General features: G+C 38.2%; 1 protein-coding gene across 9 annotated transcripts in view; it reads left to right on the top strand.

Moving 5' to 3' along the window:
• Positions 1 to 13599, top strand: part of LOC136676432 (splicing regulator ARVCF-like) — a 292709-nt gene that overhangs the window by 48129 nt on the left and 230981 nt on the right. For all 9 annotated transcript variants that reach the window (XM_066653451.1, XM_066653446.1, XM_066653445.1 and 6 more), the window contains one exon: positions 4352 to 4437. The gene's annotated coding sequence lies outside the window, so the exon portion shown is untranslated. The remainder of the gene's footprint in view (positions 1 to 4351; positions 4438 to 13599) is intronic.

The following is a 13599-nucleotide window of genomic DNA, read 5'->3' as shown; positions in this document are numbered from 1 at the left end:
TTTTAATTTAAGTGTACCACTATTAGAGGATTGTGCCATTTTGCCAAAGTATTGTGACACATATTGCGAATAATTAAGTTATTAATTAAGTATATTATTAAGTGCCATAATAAACCAACCTGGTGTGAGATACTCTTACCTATGGGCAATAGGAGGACAAAAGAAAAGCATAAATAAAAACAGTAGCTATAATGATGATTGTACCTTAGATTTTTCACCGTATTTCTATAACTTTGTTGGGTACTGAATTATTGCTACTGAATATGATTCTGCTTCCACCAATGACACTTTTGGCTCGCTAAACCCACTCACCCACCATTTTAAAAGACCTAAATGACTGCTTTCTGCACCAAAACCGCAGGAAACTAAGGGCTGAATTTCTCATTTCTCTGCATTCGGTTGAAATAGTCTATGGCTTTTGTTGCAGAAGGAAATACAGAGCTAGTCCCTTCAGCCTGTAGCGCTAATGCTAACAACTGACTGATGTCCCTGTTGTCAAAGATTATGCAAAAGCTGTGAAAATCAATTCAATGTAAAACAGAATATGTAAAACCTTGAAGTTATTATAACACATGGACTGTGCCCCAAATCGCCGTGTGCATCCTTTAGACTGGAAAATCCATTAGCTCCCTGGCTAGGACACTAAAGCTAACCGTTAGCCTTCACTGCTCCCTCCAGAGCCTTAAATGTCATCATTGTTTTAAACAAGCAAAGTTTTCTTTTTTTTTTTTTCTTTCAGCAAACACAATTTTTTTTTATTTCTGTCTGTGTTAGACATTCATTACTGTTTGGTTTGACATCACTGAAAAGGGCGACTTAAACGATTTGATACAGCACTGCAAAAAAAAACCAACAAAAAGCATTTATTTCTTCTCTCTCTCTTATTCTCCAGAGGATGATATGAGGTGTTAAAGTTTAATGGCCCACATGTCAGTCCCAGTAGAGAGAGAGAGAGATAGAGGGTGTTTGTGTGAGTGAGCATTTACCTCTATTTTCAGGACTAAAATAACTCCCAGGGAAACAAAAGGGACACATACAAAATTGTCCAAAATTGTCTGCTGGGATATTTTTCAACTCGTCTAAAAGGTGTTTTCGTCCCCCAGGGTTGAGGCTGATGGATTAAAAAAAAAAATTCCTCCCCTCATCTCTCTCATAGGGGAAATCTTTTAGTCCCGGGGACACTTTGTGCTCTACCAGGTCTTTCATGGCTATTAGGAGTTCCATATTCATTCATTCATTCATTCATTCATTCATTCAGGTCACGTGTGTCCTACCTGGAATCATTGAGCGTAAGGTGGGAACACACCTTGGACGGGGTGCCAGTCCTTGGCAGGGTGACACACTCACATTCACTTACACAATCACACCTAGGGATACTGTGCAGTAGCTAATCCTCCAATTTACCGATGTGTGATGTTTGGACATGGGAGGAAACCCACACAGACACAGGGAGTACACACTGAACTCACCGACAGAGCGTAGCTCAAGTTCCATATTCTCTTTATCTCTTACAATTTCTGAATTAGCTCTGCTCCAGGGTGAATTCACGCCTTGCACCCAGTGATTCCAGGTAGGCTCTGGACCCACCGCGACCCTGAACTGGATAAGCGCTTACAGACAATGAATGAATGAATTTCTGAATTATTAACACAGTTCCCTGTGGTTTTAATGAATTGTCAGTGAAAGCCTTTGGTCAAAATACTACAAACATCAAGCACCATAGCACTATTCTCCCTGCTTAACAGAGCGACCTGTTTCAGCACCTATTCCTTTAAATGTTTCTTTAAAAGAACCACACAACTCACTACATCCTAGGGTGTGCAGTCAGAAGCTGCACTGAATCTCTTGTTTTTTCAATTCATTTGAGATATCCAGAGGACCAGGTTATTCCTCCTGTATTGTAATAATGGGTCGTTTTTTCCAATGTTTTCTGACTTGGGAAGCCCACAAGAAACTGATTAAACTGGAAACCTTAAAATTGATATTAAAATGGGATTAGTGCGCTCAGAAGTAAAAATGAAAAAATGGATTTTAAATATTGCTTATAGTTACAGGCTTTGGTGCTATTTTCAACTAAATATATGACTCCAGTTGAGTGTGTGTGTGTGTGTGTGGGTGCGCTTTTTTATTTTTTATTTTTTAAACAACGGAAAGAAGTAACTTGTATTTACTTTATATTTATGTTCATTTTTCCTTAGTGTTTTTACTGTTTAAAACACATGATGCCATTTTCAGTAAATCCCTACACTGTCTATACCACTGAGCTCAGTCTATGCTGTGTTTGTTTGCTGTATGCCGTATGTTATTTTAAGGATTTTTAAATGCGTTTTATGACTCTGCTTGCACTCCAGCGTGCAGTAGCATTCCAGTAGCTTAGTGGAGTAGCAGCTCCATTACTGAATGAGTTACTGCAGAGGTTACGAGAGGGAGTCTGCTGCCAGCAGGTCACATAATAACACACTAAACTTGGCTGACGTTTGCCTGTTTTATTGTCAGTGCAGTAGTTCAGATGTTTTCTGGGCCAGTTACATGAGCACCTTTTTTAAGGCTATTATTTCAACAAGAATATTTGTGCAACTCAATTAAGAAAAAAATATATACATTAACAAACAACCCCAAAAAAACTGTTAGAATGGTTTTTTAAAGCCTCGTTATCACACACCAGCAACAAAATGGAGGAAAGAACGTAAAACAAACTGAATTAAACTAACCATTAACAGACAAAACAGTCTTATTTTGGCTTCTGTTCAGAAATGTATCGCCTGGATTCCCAAGTTGCACAGCCATCTAAGCATTGGCTCTTTAATCTGGAGACTGGAAACTGATCCCCAATGATGCCTCAGCTATGGCTCACCCACTCCCCCATCACTCCAGTACAATGCTGGACAATATAATGAATTAGGCACTTCAACTCCAGTAGAGTATTCAGCTCCAATGATGTTTGGTTAGCAACAGTGTTAAAAGATATCATGGAGCTTCACATACTTTAGGAAGCTAGTAACAGACTATTGCTTTCACTAGCAATTTGTTTACTCTCATGTGTTTTAGGTTTGACTGGCATCTGTTTCTTTATTGTTGATATATAGTAATATGTATGTAATGAGTATTGTTCTAAGCACCTCTGGTGGGTTAGGAGATATAGAACTGATATACATTCATGGCATTTAGAAGAAGCTTTTAACAAGATTGCAATGGGGGGAGTCAACTTACATTCTGTGAAATTCATTCATTCATTCTGTAAGTGCTTATCCAGGGTCGCGGTGGGTCCGGAGTCTACCCGGAATCACTCGGCGTGTGGGAAGGAACACACCCTGGATGATGTGCCATAAATAAATACAATGACAAGTGTATTAAACAAGCTAGGTAGTTAGCTACTTAAATTAACATAACAATTCCATCTCTGCTTTGCACAACAGCAAGCCTTTTTATGCAACCTGTCGGGAGTGAGGCAGACAGACTAGACGAGAAATGTGGTGGTGAACTATATGGGTGTCTGAAATTGGGGGAGCATCAAACCCCATTATGCTGCTTTGAGGGCAGTGGTGTTACTAACGGTATTATCGCTGGAGCAGCTGCATGATTCATCTGGCATTTCCTGAAGTTATGCTAGGTTTGTATTACAGTTCATATGCAGTTCATACAGTAGGCTTTTGTGGGATTAGCATGGAGCCTCCTGTGTCTCAGTTATAGCACTGCTTCAGAAGTGTTTATAAATAGGGAGTAAAGGGAGGTACGGCCACTTCATTTTTCTGCTCATTTATCACCTGCTCCTCGTTTCATAAGAGGCCTTAGCTCTGAAGTGTCTCCACAGATGTAATACAGACTAAATTAAACCCAGCAATGTAAGGACATTAATCTTGCCTTAGCTTCTAGCTATCAGCTTCTGTCGGCGTACAGTATAGTCCTAGTTCTATAACTGCTCTAGGGTCTGTTTGTGATTTTTAAATATTGATATACACTCCAGACACTTTACTGGAAAGCCCTAGCTTGCAAGCTGTAGCCCTTGTTAACTATTTGTGTTATACACCCATTGAAAGTAAGTATTTGGCAAAGGCTACAACATTATTATTAACAATATGTAGTTTAGTTAGTTCCTTGTAAATTAGCAAGCTAAAGAAAATGGAAACTAATGCTAACCAATAAAGGTTTGTTTAGTTGTATATTTAATATAGGCATTTGTGTTGTTTGTTTTTGTGTACTTATATTAATAATAACCAGGCTTTACTTCATTAATACCAGCTCATGACTAGAAGTACTTGGCATGTCTCAGATGAACTGAGCTAATGGCAAGTGCTAACCAAGATTAAGCCCACTTCATTTTTCTCATGTTGCTGTTTCTTGTTTATTTCAGGCATGTTGTGCTCAATCTGAGGCTCACTGCTATTGGACCAAATGAGGATTTGAGGCTTTTATATGGGTGTTGATCTTCAGACAAAGGTGAGAAAAGTTTACTTGGTAGCAATGAATAAAACAAAATGAGCACCCGCCTTGCTCACCCTATAGGGAAACCTGTAAGCTAAGTAGCTACTCATTTTTTAATAAATCGTTTTATGCTTTCATATTCAGAAAATATTTAAAACAGCAAGTAATCCATTCCTCTAATGATTCTTCTTCACACTATGAGCAGTCATACCTGGATGTGTCAGAGATTCTGTACTAAACCTATTTTAAGTAGTTGCCGCAATGTAAATGACCCACCATGCAGAACATAATGCTGCTTTCACACATGAACTCTGGAGAATTTCTAGAGAGTCTGGGTAAGGTCCGGGATGTATGTTGCGTATGGTTGTGTTCACACATACAGCTCCTCCAGGTAAATTCTGGAACGTTTCTTTGCAGAGCAACATGAAAATAATTAATTATCCCGTACATGATTCCTTTGATTTTTTTTTTTAAATACAAATTAATACAATAATTCCAAACCGCAAATGTTCACTGTAAAGACGTATTGCTGAAAGACTTGCAGTATTTTGCATTCTTTGGGAGTTTGGGAGCCATTAATACAGGACTGAAACAGTACCTAGCTTGGCAGTGACGTAGCAATAGCAAAAGAGGATTATTATCATTAAGCGCTTTTAAGAAATAGAACAGTTGATCTTCATCATCATTGCTTGAGAAGAGATTGTCCTGACACAAGAAGAGTAATTGCTTATCCATAATGCCCTGGACGCAGCATAGCCGAATGCTATCTTGAGCGTCTAAATCAGATTAGCTGTGTGATAGGGAGATCGATACGCCCTCTTATCCAAATTCACTTTGGACAGTCCTTTATAATGGTTATCGGGGCTTGCTGGGTATCCCTTAGCAGATGGGAATTGATCAGCTGAGTGGTATTCAGCCATGTAAAGAAACACTTTTGATCTGTTTAATTCAGTTCTGAAACAGGTCGTCCTGTCGATAGCTGCCATCATCTGCGAAACGTCCTCACGATAAGGAGGTGCTATTATTTTATTAGCCAGAATATTGACCGCCCTGACGTTTTATTTACGGAGATTGTGTGCCCTTGTTTTATAAGTTTTACTTTTAGTGCAACCTTTTTTGTTTTATTGAGGTTATTCATGGAGTTTTCAATTATTGTTTCTCTAGACTAGTTTCCGTTAGCAATCCAGCTTAGCAATGATGCTAAAGGCTAGTTTGGTGCTGTCTACTTCTCATGCCCTGAATCTCCTTTGGAGAAAAAACCTATGGAACCAAAAATTCAACCCCTAAAGTACAATATATGTTTAAAAGTTATGACACACTTTTTTGTAGATGATGAATTTGTTTATTTAACATTAAACTGATATAGCGCCTTTCTAGAAATCCAAGGACGCTTTACAATCAACACTCAACATTCAACACACACGTTCACACTGGTGACTGCATCAGGCACTAGGGTTTCACTCAGGATAGAGCGCCAATCCATATCTGGGCACATACACATTCACTCACACGAACAGTCACTCATTCACATACACACTCATACACATGTTTTTTGACAGTGGGAGCAAACCGGAGACCCCGGAGGAAACCCATGCAGACACGGGGAGAACATGGAAACTCCACCCAGATGGGGCTTGAACCCAATATCGAACGTGCTAACCACTGAGCCCCTGTGCCACCCGTTACCTGACCTCACCAATGTTCTTATGGAGGTATTCGGTCAAATCCTTACAGCTGTGCTCCCACATATTATTTATAGATAGGACAATTTACCTGTTGGTATTTGTCTTACACACAAACCGACCCTCATATCAATATCACTGTAAACAATTTGTAAGTATCTGTAAAATTGAACATCCAGACACTCTATATGAGTTGTTTATATATTTTTTTAAATTTTTGGATTAGCTTTCTGCTGTAGTTATTGACCATTTTGTAGTTGAATACATACAGTAGTTATTTCTGCTCTTTTCAAAGAATATAAAATGTGATTAAGGAAAAAAAAAAAAGAAATTGGAGCCTCCATTTCCGAACATGATGAAAACTCCATTAGCTTAACAGCTAATGCTTATAGCCTTTTTGGTTATTTCCTAGACAGAACCTCATTTTAATGGTTTTAATGTTGGCCTTAGAAAACCTCGCAAGCAGAAAGAAGGGGACTGGACCTCAGGGGCAATTTACGGTCATAGTCCTGAAGGAGTATCTGGTTCCTTTAGTCTTTTAGGTTTCGCAATGAAGCTGTTTAGTGAAGCGAAATAGATGGTGTCTTGGCACTAATGGTTTCTCCTTTACTACCAAAGCCTGAAGAGCTTGAAAAACCTTATTGAACCTTCTCTCTTTTTGGCTTGTCAAGGCCACAGAAAGCTACACCTGTTGAATTATGAAACCACTCAAGCAGAGAGAAAGCGAGAGAGGGATTATGTTTTTTTTGTTTTGGGTTTTTTTTTATTTTGGAAGAACATTACTTTCCCAGCACATACTGTGCAAAGGCGCTTGTTGAAATAGAGGCAATCTCGGGTTACATAATGAAACCTTAGAGGGGCAAATTTCATTGTAATAAAATCTCTGCAGCAAAAGGAACCATGTGATCACAACTTCTAGTGCATTACAATACAAGGTTTTGAGGGAAGTGAAGTGGGGTAGAGCAGGCTTTGTATTTCCAACATTTCAGAAACTTTCAAAAAACATTACAGAAAACTGCAAAAAGTCTGTTTGGGCAAGTGACATTACCTTGAAACAAGGGCATATATCCAACACTACTCATTTTGTTATTGTTATTAGATTATTATAAGATTTCCTTACAGGACTTTGATTTTTACCCCATTTCCACAAGTTAACACACATTTTCTGGGGTCTTAATTAAATATTTGTGACATGCACTTTAGTCAAAATATCACCAGGATCAAACACCACAGCAGCATTCTCCCCCTGTCTAATCATCTCTGTACAGAACAACGGATTTCAGTACGTGGTCCTTTAAACGACAAAGAGCCACAGCTCAGTTCAGTGCGAGAGCCCAGGGGTGAAGAGCAAGGAGCAGAACTCTGGTTTTTAGTCATATTCACATTATTCTCTTTCTTCTGTGTTGTTGTTTTCTCCATAATTAATCACTTCTCTTATTTCTCCCTCATCATTGTGTTTTTTGCTTTTAACCTCTTCTTCGCTCTCTCATATACATGTGTGTTTAGTGCTGTGATTGGAGAGAGTCAGATGAGGGGTGGGCCTACTCTAAAGCCTCTGTACTCTGCGAAAAGTGGTAGGAAATTCAGATCCCCAATTTAATGTACTGACATGCACTGAATAAGTGATTGTTTTTCATAATGTCCTGTTTGTTTTTTTGTAAGTTTTAATTGCTGTTATGTAATAATTATGAACGGAAATGATGTCACTGTACTGGCAGATAACTGTGCTCTTTTTAAGACCCATACTTGAAACAACCCAACTTAACTACCAATTACAGTGTGATCATTTGACTTCATAAACAAACAGGTTCATGACAATATCTGAAATTAAATAATATCTAAATGTAATATAATTTCAAGACTAAGTTTTTGCAGTAAAAACAGTTCAGAAATGCTCAGATAGGGGGACACTGAGGGCCACATGAACGTCTGTTCAGTCTACTTGAAATATCATCTTCCTGTGTCAGCTGACCATGTTAAAAGGAAGTGTTCAAATGTGTTTTTTGTACACAGAGTTGCTCATTCCATGTTTTATGCAAATCTTCAGCGCATATGCCTGAGTTAGAGAAGCCCATTTTGCATTTTACATACTGTAGAGAGTGATTTCTGCGTTGAAGCTCAGTGCATCAAGCCCTGACAGCGTGAGAGAGGAAGACAAGGTCATAGAAGAGCAGTTTATAAGACGAAGCAGCCCTTAATTACCTCTCTGAAGTCTGAATATGAAAAGGCATTTTAATAGTTGGATTGGAAATGCGTATTAATCTCTGGGCTGAGGGCCAGATACAACAGGCACTGGGGAGTGCCAAAGAAAAAAAGAATGAAAAAAAAAAGAAACCAAAAGAACTCACTCATGTCTCAGATGTAGCCATTAAAGCCTAAACCGTCTTGAACTAGAGGCCAGACTGAGTCCCGTTAAAGTATAATGTAGTCTGAGAAATATGCTGAATAGTTACCTGGCATGTAGTGCACCACTGGAGTATAAGAACACTTATTTCAACTGCATGTGCAGTAGGATTAGCATTCAAATATTTCTGCAAACATATTATTCACATATTAAGGTCATCAAAAACACACAATGAAAACAATGCATGTTTGAACATGAGTGAATGACAAATTTTCTAGAAGTTTCTGATTCACCTGAGACTGAAATTGTAGTCCAACCAGAGTGGAAAATACGTTGTTAGTTTACTTAATTATTTTGTAAATTTTGTACTTAGCTTGAGTGTTTTCTAGGCTGTAATTTCTCCAGCCTTGACCTGAGTAATTTGAAAACTAGGGCCAGAACATTTTACAAACTGATAAAAGTGCAAAGAAGACATTTTCAGTGTTTTCACTGTCAAAACAAAATGTATTTTTAAATAGGAAAACAACAAAATAACATGACATCTGCAACACCATTAGAAAATGTTGTGACAGAGGCAAAATAAGACTGAAAAGGTTCTACAAGTAACAATGTTCTGGAAGCTTCCACAGTTAGCAGTTTAACTGATAATAGGTGAGGTCATGAAGACCAAGTATAAATGGGGCATCCGTGAAAGGGTTAGTCTTCGCAAAGATGAATAAAGGTGTATCTCCATTTTGTGCCAAACATTGTGAGAGAATAGTCAGACAGCTTAGAGACAATGTATCTCAGTGCAAGATCGCAAAGGATGTATGATTATCACCATTTACAGTTCATCATATCATGAAAGTTTCAGAGAGCTGGGTGAAAAGTCAGTGGGTAAAGGCCAAGTGCAGAAACAGTTACTGAATGTGTATGACTGTCAAGGCCTCAGGTGGCAATGTTTGAGAAACAGTCATGCTACAGTGATGGACATAGGCACATGGGGCTTGGGAGTACTTTGGAAAATCATTATCCCTTAAAACAGTCCATTGCTGCATCAAGAACTGAAACCTAAATCTGTATTATGCCAATTAGAAACCATGTATTAATTTTGTGCAGAAACACGAGTGGGTTTGTCTGGGCCCAAAGTCGTCTGAGATGGACTGAAAGAGAGTGGACACGTGTTTGGTTTCAGCTTATTTTATTTTATATTTTTTAGGGGAAAAAAGTCTTCTATACAGAAAGAATAGGCAAAAATCTTCACTTTCCAAACAGTAAAAAGTATAATAAAAAAAAAAGTAGATGTGATCCCATGGTAGACATGTCTCTGCCCTAGTTTTATTTAGTGTGTTGCAAGCATCAATTTCTAAATTTGTTTATATTTAACAAATTATATTAGTTTGACATTGGGAACACTGAACATCTTTGCCTGTTATACAAAGGTCCAAATGAATCAACAAATTACAGATTAAAAACGTTATTGCCTTTTTGGAAAGTGTCCCAAATATTCTGAAAGTAAGGAAATGATTTGTCTTTAAACACCAAGTCTTTAAAAACATTCTCACAACTTCTAGAAGTCAGTTAGAAGTTTCTGTAACTAATCGTTTCTTTGAGAGAACTGTTGTATGTCTGTTTCCCAGAGTTGTGAAAGTTATAACTCTTTGTGACCCTTGAATGGAGCATTTCTCGTTATTTATATCTGAAACATTTAAAGTAGGTGGAATTCCCTTTCATATGAATAACCGGCAATTATTCATAGCATTTACCCAGTCAAATGTGGCCACAAGCACAAAATGTTCATGTTTTTAAAATGCAAAAGTAGTTTCTCCTCAGAAAGCTAAGTCATACACTTGACTACATAGCTTAGCAACAGTTGCTAAAATCATCCTGACTTGTGTTTAATGATTATGCTCTAGTTCCTTAAATCTTCCAGTGCACCTTGTTCATTATAACTCATGTTTTCAGTCTTGGGCTCCTGAACAGCTCCCACATTAGTGCTAGCCTAGCTGTTTTAAGCGTTCGTGTTTTTGTTTACAAGAACATTGTAGCGGTTGATTTTCATTAGGCTAATACGTGTTGAAGCCAGGCATTTCCGAAGCCATCTGCCTTATTGTTCAGTAATGAGAGAAAGTTGGAATGGTTAGCTAGCCGTGTTTGCTAACCCTAGCCCACAATCGCACAGCAGAACTTAATGAAGTCTATTATTCTCAATCTGGAGTGTCAAACAGGGTTTGGATGCCTGCTTAGCAGTTAGCATTGAGCAGAAGATGATGGATGGCTGGCTGCATTGTTGTGCACACGTAGAGCATGACGTGTGCTTGTCTTTAGCAAAAAAGCGATTGTTCCCATGGCAGTTGTTCCGTGTCTGTAACATTGCTGCGATGAACCATAGCAGTCTTTTTGTCCTGTTTATTTTCTTTGTGTATCTTACTTCGCTTTCTTTTGTATGGGGTATTACCTGAGTAGCTACTTGAATGATAACACCACCATATTGCAGCTGATTGCACGTGTATATACACACACACACACACACTGTTCAAATGTTTGTAGACATTATAATGACAGCTTTCCTTTATTTGAAGGGCCAAGCTTTGCTAATACAGGCCCTAAATCCCCATACAAAATCACTGACAAATTGCATAAGATATTACCATGCCCAATGCAGTGTCAGCTAATGGGGGTATACAGCCCCCCACCAATGGTCTACGGAGCAGTGGAACATCTAATGGCAAGCATTCCCAGAGGAATACAGACTATTACTGCAGTAAACAGGAAACAAACTCCCTATGAATACCCTTCATTTCAGAAGAAAATGAGAAAACGGGTGTCCACAAACTTTTTATCAGACAGTCAGTGAAGTTCCTTCATATTCATACAGTCTGTCTATTAAAGTCTTCATCAGAGAATGTCAGTCTGTACTTGACAGTTCTCACAGTGAATTGAGTAGTGGAAATGCTAGCCAGTGTCTGTTAGCTGAGGGCTCATAAAAGCTTTTTGAGCTTTTCAGTTAGAGTAGTTGAAAAAGGTGTGACATATCACATCTTAAAGGAAGCTCAACCTAGGCTTCACCCTCTTGGTTTTTGTAGCGTCGTCTTATTGGGGGAGAGTTAACTAGTTTGTAAAAGTTGCAATTATTACAAATTGGGAACAAGCCATTTAAGGAAAGTAGTATAAGGCTGAAGGGATGTTCTTGTGAAACTTTGGTTGCCGCAATTACGATACACATGAGTGTAAAATGATCCTTTGTTGTACATTTAGCTTGGACTAAGTGAGTCTGCCACTGTTTGTCTTTAGTGTGAGCGCAGAGTCCATTACCCTTGAATTGAATTCCCAGCGGTGCCCTTAGTGCCATGCTGGAATGGACATGGAAATGCAGGATGTCTGGGTTTCACAATTTACGGCCACTGTACCCAATGGATTTTCCACAGGAATGTGCTCTTGAAGTTTTATGGCAATATTTATAAGCCATAGAATCATAACAAATCAGACAGAATCAAAACACTATAGTCATTGACCAACAAGCATCACTGGAGATCTTTTCTGCTTTAGGGCTGCTTTCCAAAACTCAATCCCTGAGTCCATTTCTGCTCATAAATATGACTCAAATATGAAGTAATAAAAGCACTAAGCTGCTGTTGGTCTCCAAATGGTGCAAACAACTTGACTTTCAGTTCTCTACTACCATTTCTCTACTGCCATTTAAGGCTTGGGTTTTGTATGCTGTTGGCTCATTTGTATGCTGCAGGACACTTCCCTGTCCACTGCCGTCAATATGATGCAACTGGCAATAATGCTTAGTTTCCACTGAGATTTGAGAGACAGGATGTTTAAAACCTTGTTGTGATGCACGAAAAAGATCTGGTCAAAAATGGATCAGATTTATCATGCTTTTTAGCCAAAACCAAACAGGTGTTACAACTTTATGGTGCATGAATAAAAGTCCTAATAGTGAGATTGCTTTTTTTTTAAACACACAACAGAGGTTTTATTTATTTATTTATTTATTGATTGATTGATATTAGATTTGCTGTAATTGAACTGAGATTTGAACTATATCTTCAGTTGGTTGTAGTGATGGGTGATAAGAACGTAAATCAATATCATGATTAATTTCACAGTTTATCCTTATTACAATCAATGAACCATTGTTTTGTTTTTTGTATTTTTTTTACTCACATATTTCAGTGACTCCAGTATGCTCCAGTATTAAAGCTGGGATCTTTCTTCTTGGTCAGTCTCAGCATTTAGGTTCTCCTTCGTGTTGCTTCCATGTTGCAGAAAGGCGCAGAATCACTTGACTACAGTGTGGTAGTGGTTTTAAAGGGACAGTACATGAACACACATTGGGGACATAACAGAATTAAAAAACTGTTATAACTGATATAGGCAAGATTGTGTCGATTATATGTTTTAAATGTAGATTTCGAATAGTTTTCAATTAATTGCCCAGCCCTAGTTGGTTGGAATGAGACTGAAATGAAATGGTTATGTGGTTAGTTTTAAACTACACGATAAAAAACATGATTTTATGGTGGTTGGTTTGAGCCCAGAGTGAGATATTCAGGTGGTTGGTTTGAGACCGGAATGAGATTTTCTTTAGGTTGTGTTTGGCTTACAGTGACATTTAGGTAGTTGGTGTGCAATTGCAGTGAAATTTTCAGGTGGTTGCAATGGGGCAATGAGGTTTTCAGATGTTTAGGTTTAGATTAGTGTTGGATAAAGGTGTTTGGTGTAAACCTGCAGAGAGGTTTTCAGGTGGCTGGTGTAATGAGGATGAAATTTTTGTGTGGTATGGCTGAGACAAGAGTGTGAAACTGTTGAAAATATTGACTGGGGAGTTATGTTGATGAAGATATAGGCCTTCAACTAAGCGTCCACACTACAAATGTTCTAAATGAGTATTAGATTGCTCTCCCTCACTCTCTCTTATTCCAAGTTAAACAAGAAGAAATAAATCAAATATTTTTTTCATTTCCCAGTGTGTCTTGGATTTTGATTTTGGCCAAGAGTCTTTTCCTGCATCACAGAGCTGTTTGAGAAGTTGTTTACAACTTCGTGGCTCAGGAATTCAAGTTCTGGAAAAGAGCCAGCATTTTTTTTTTTCTTCAAGGAGCAGTTATTTTTGTGGGGTTTTTTTTATCCTGGATATTTTCTTGCTCAAATGCTCAAGTT

Source organism: Hoplias malabaricus, chromosome X2 (assembly GCF_029633855.1).
Source record: "Hoplias malabaricus isolate fHopMal1 chromosome X2, fHopMal1.hap1, whole genome shotgun sequence".
Taxonomy (NCBI): Eukaryota; Metazoa; Chordata; class Actinopteri; order Characiformes; family Erythrinidae; genus Hoplias; species Hoplias malabaricus.
This window is presented reverse-complemented; position numbering and strand designations above follow the sequence as displayed.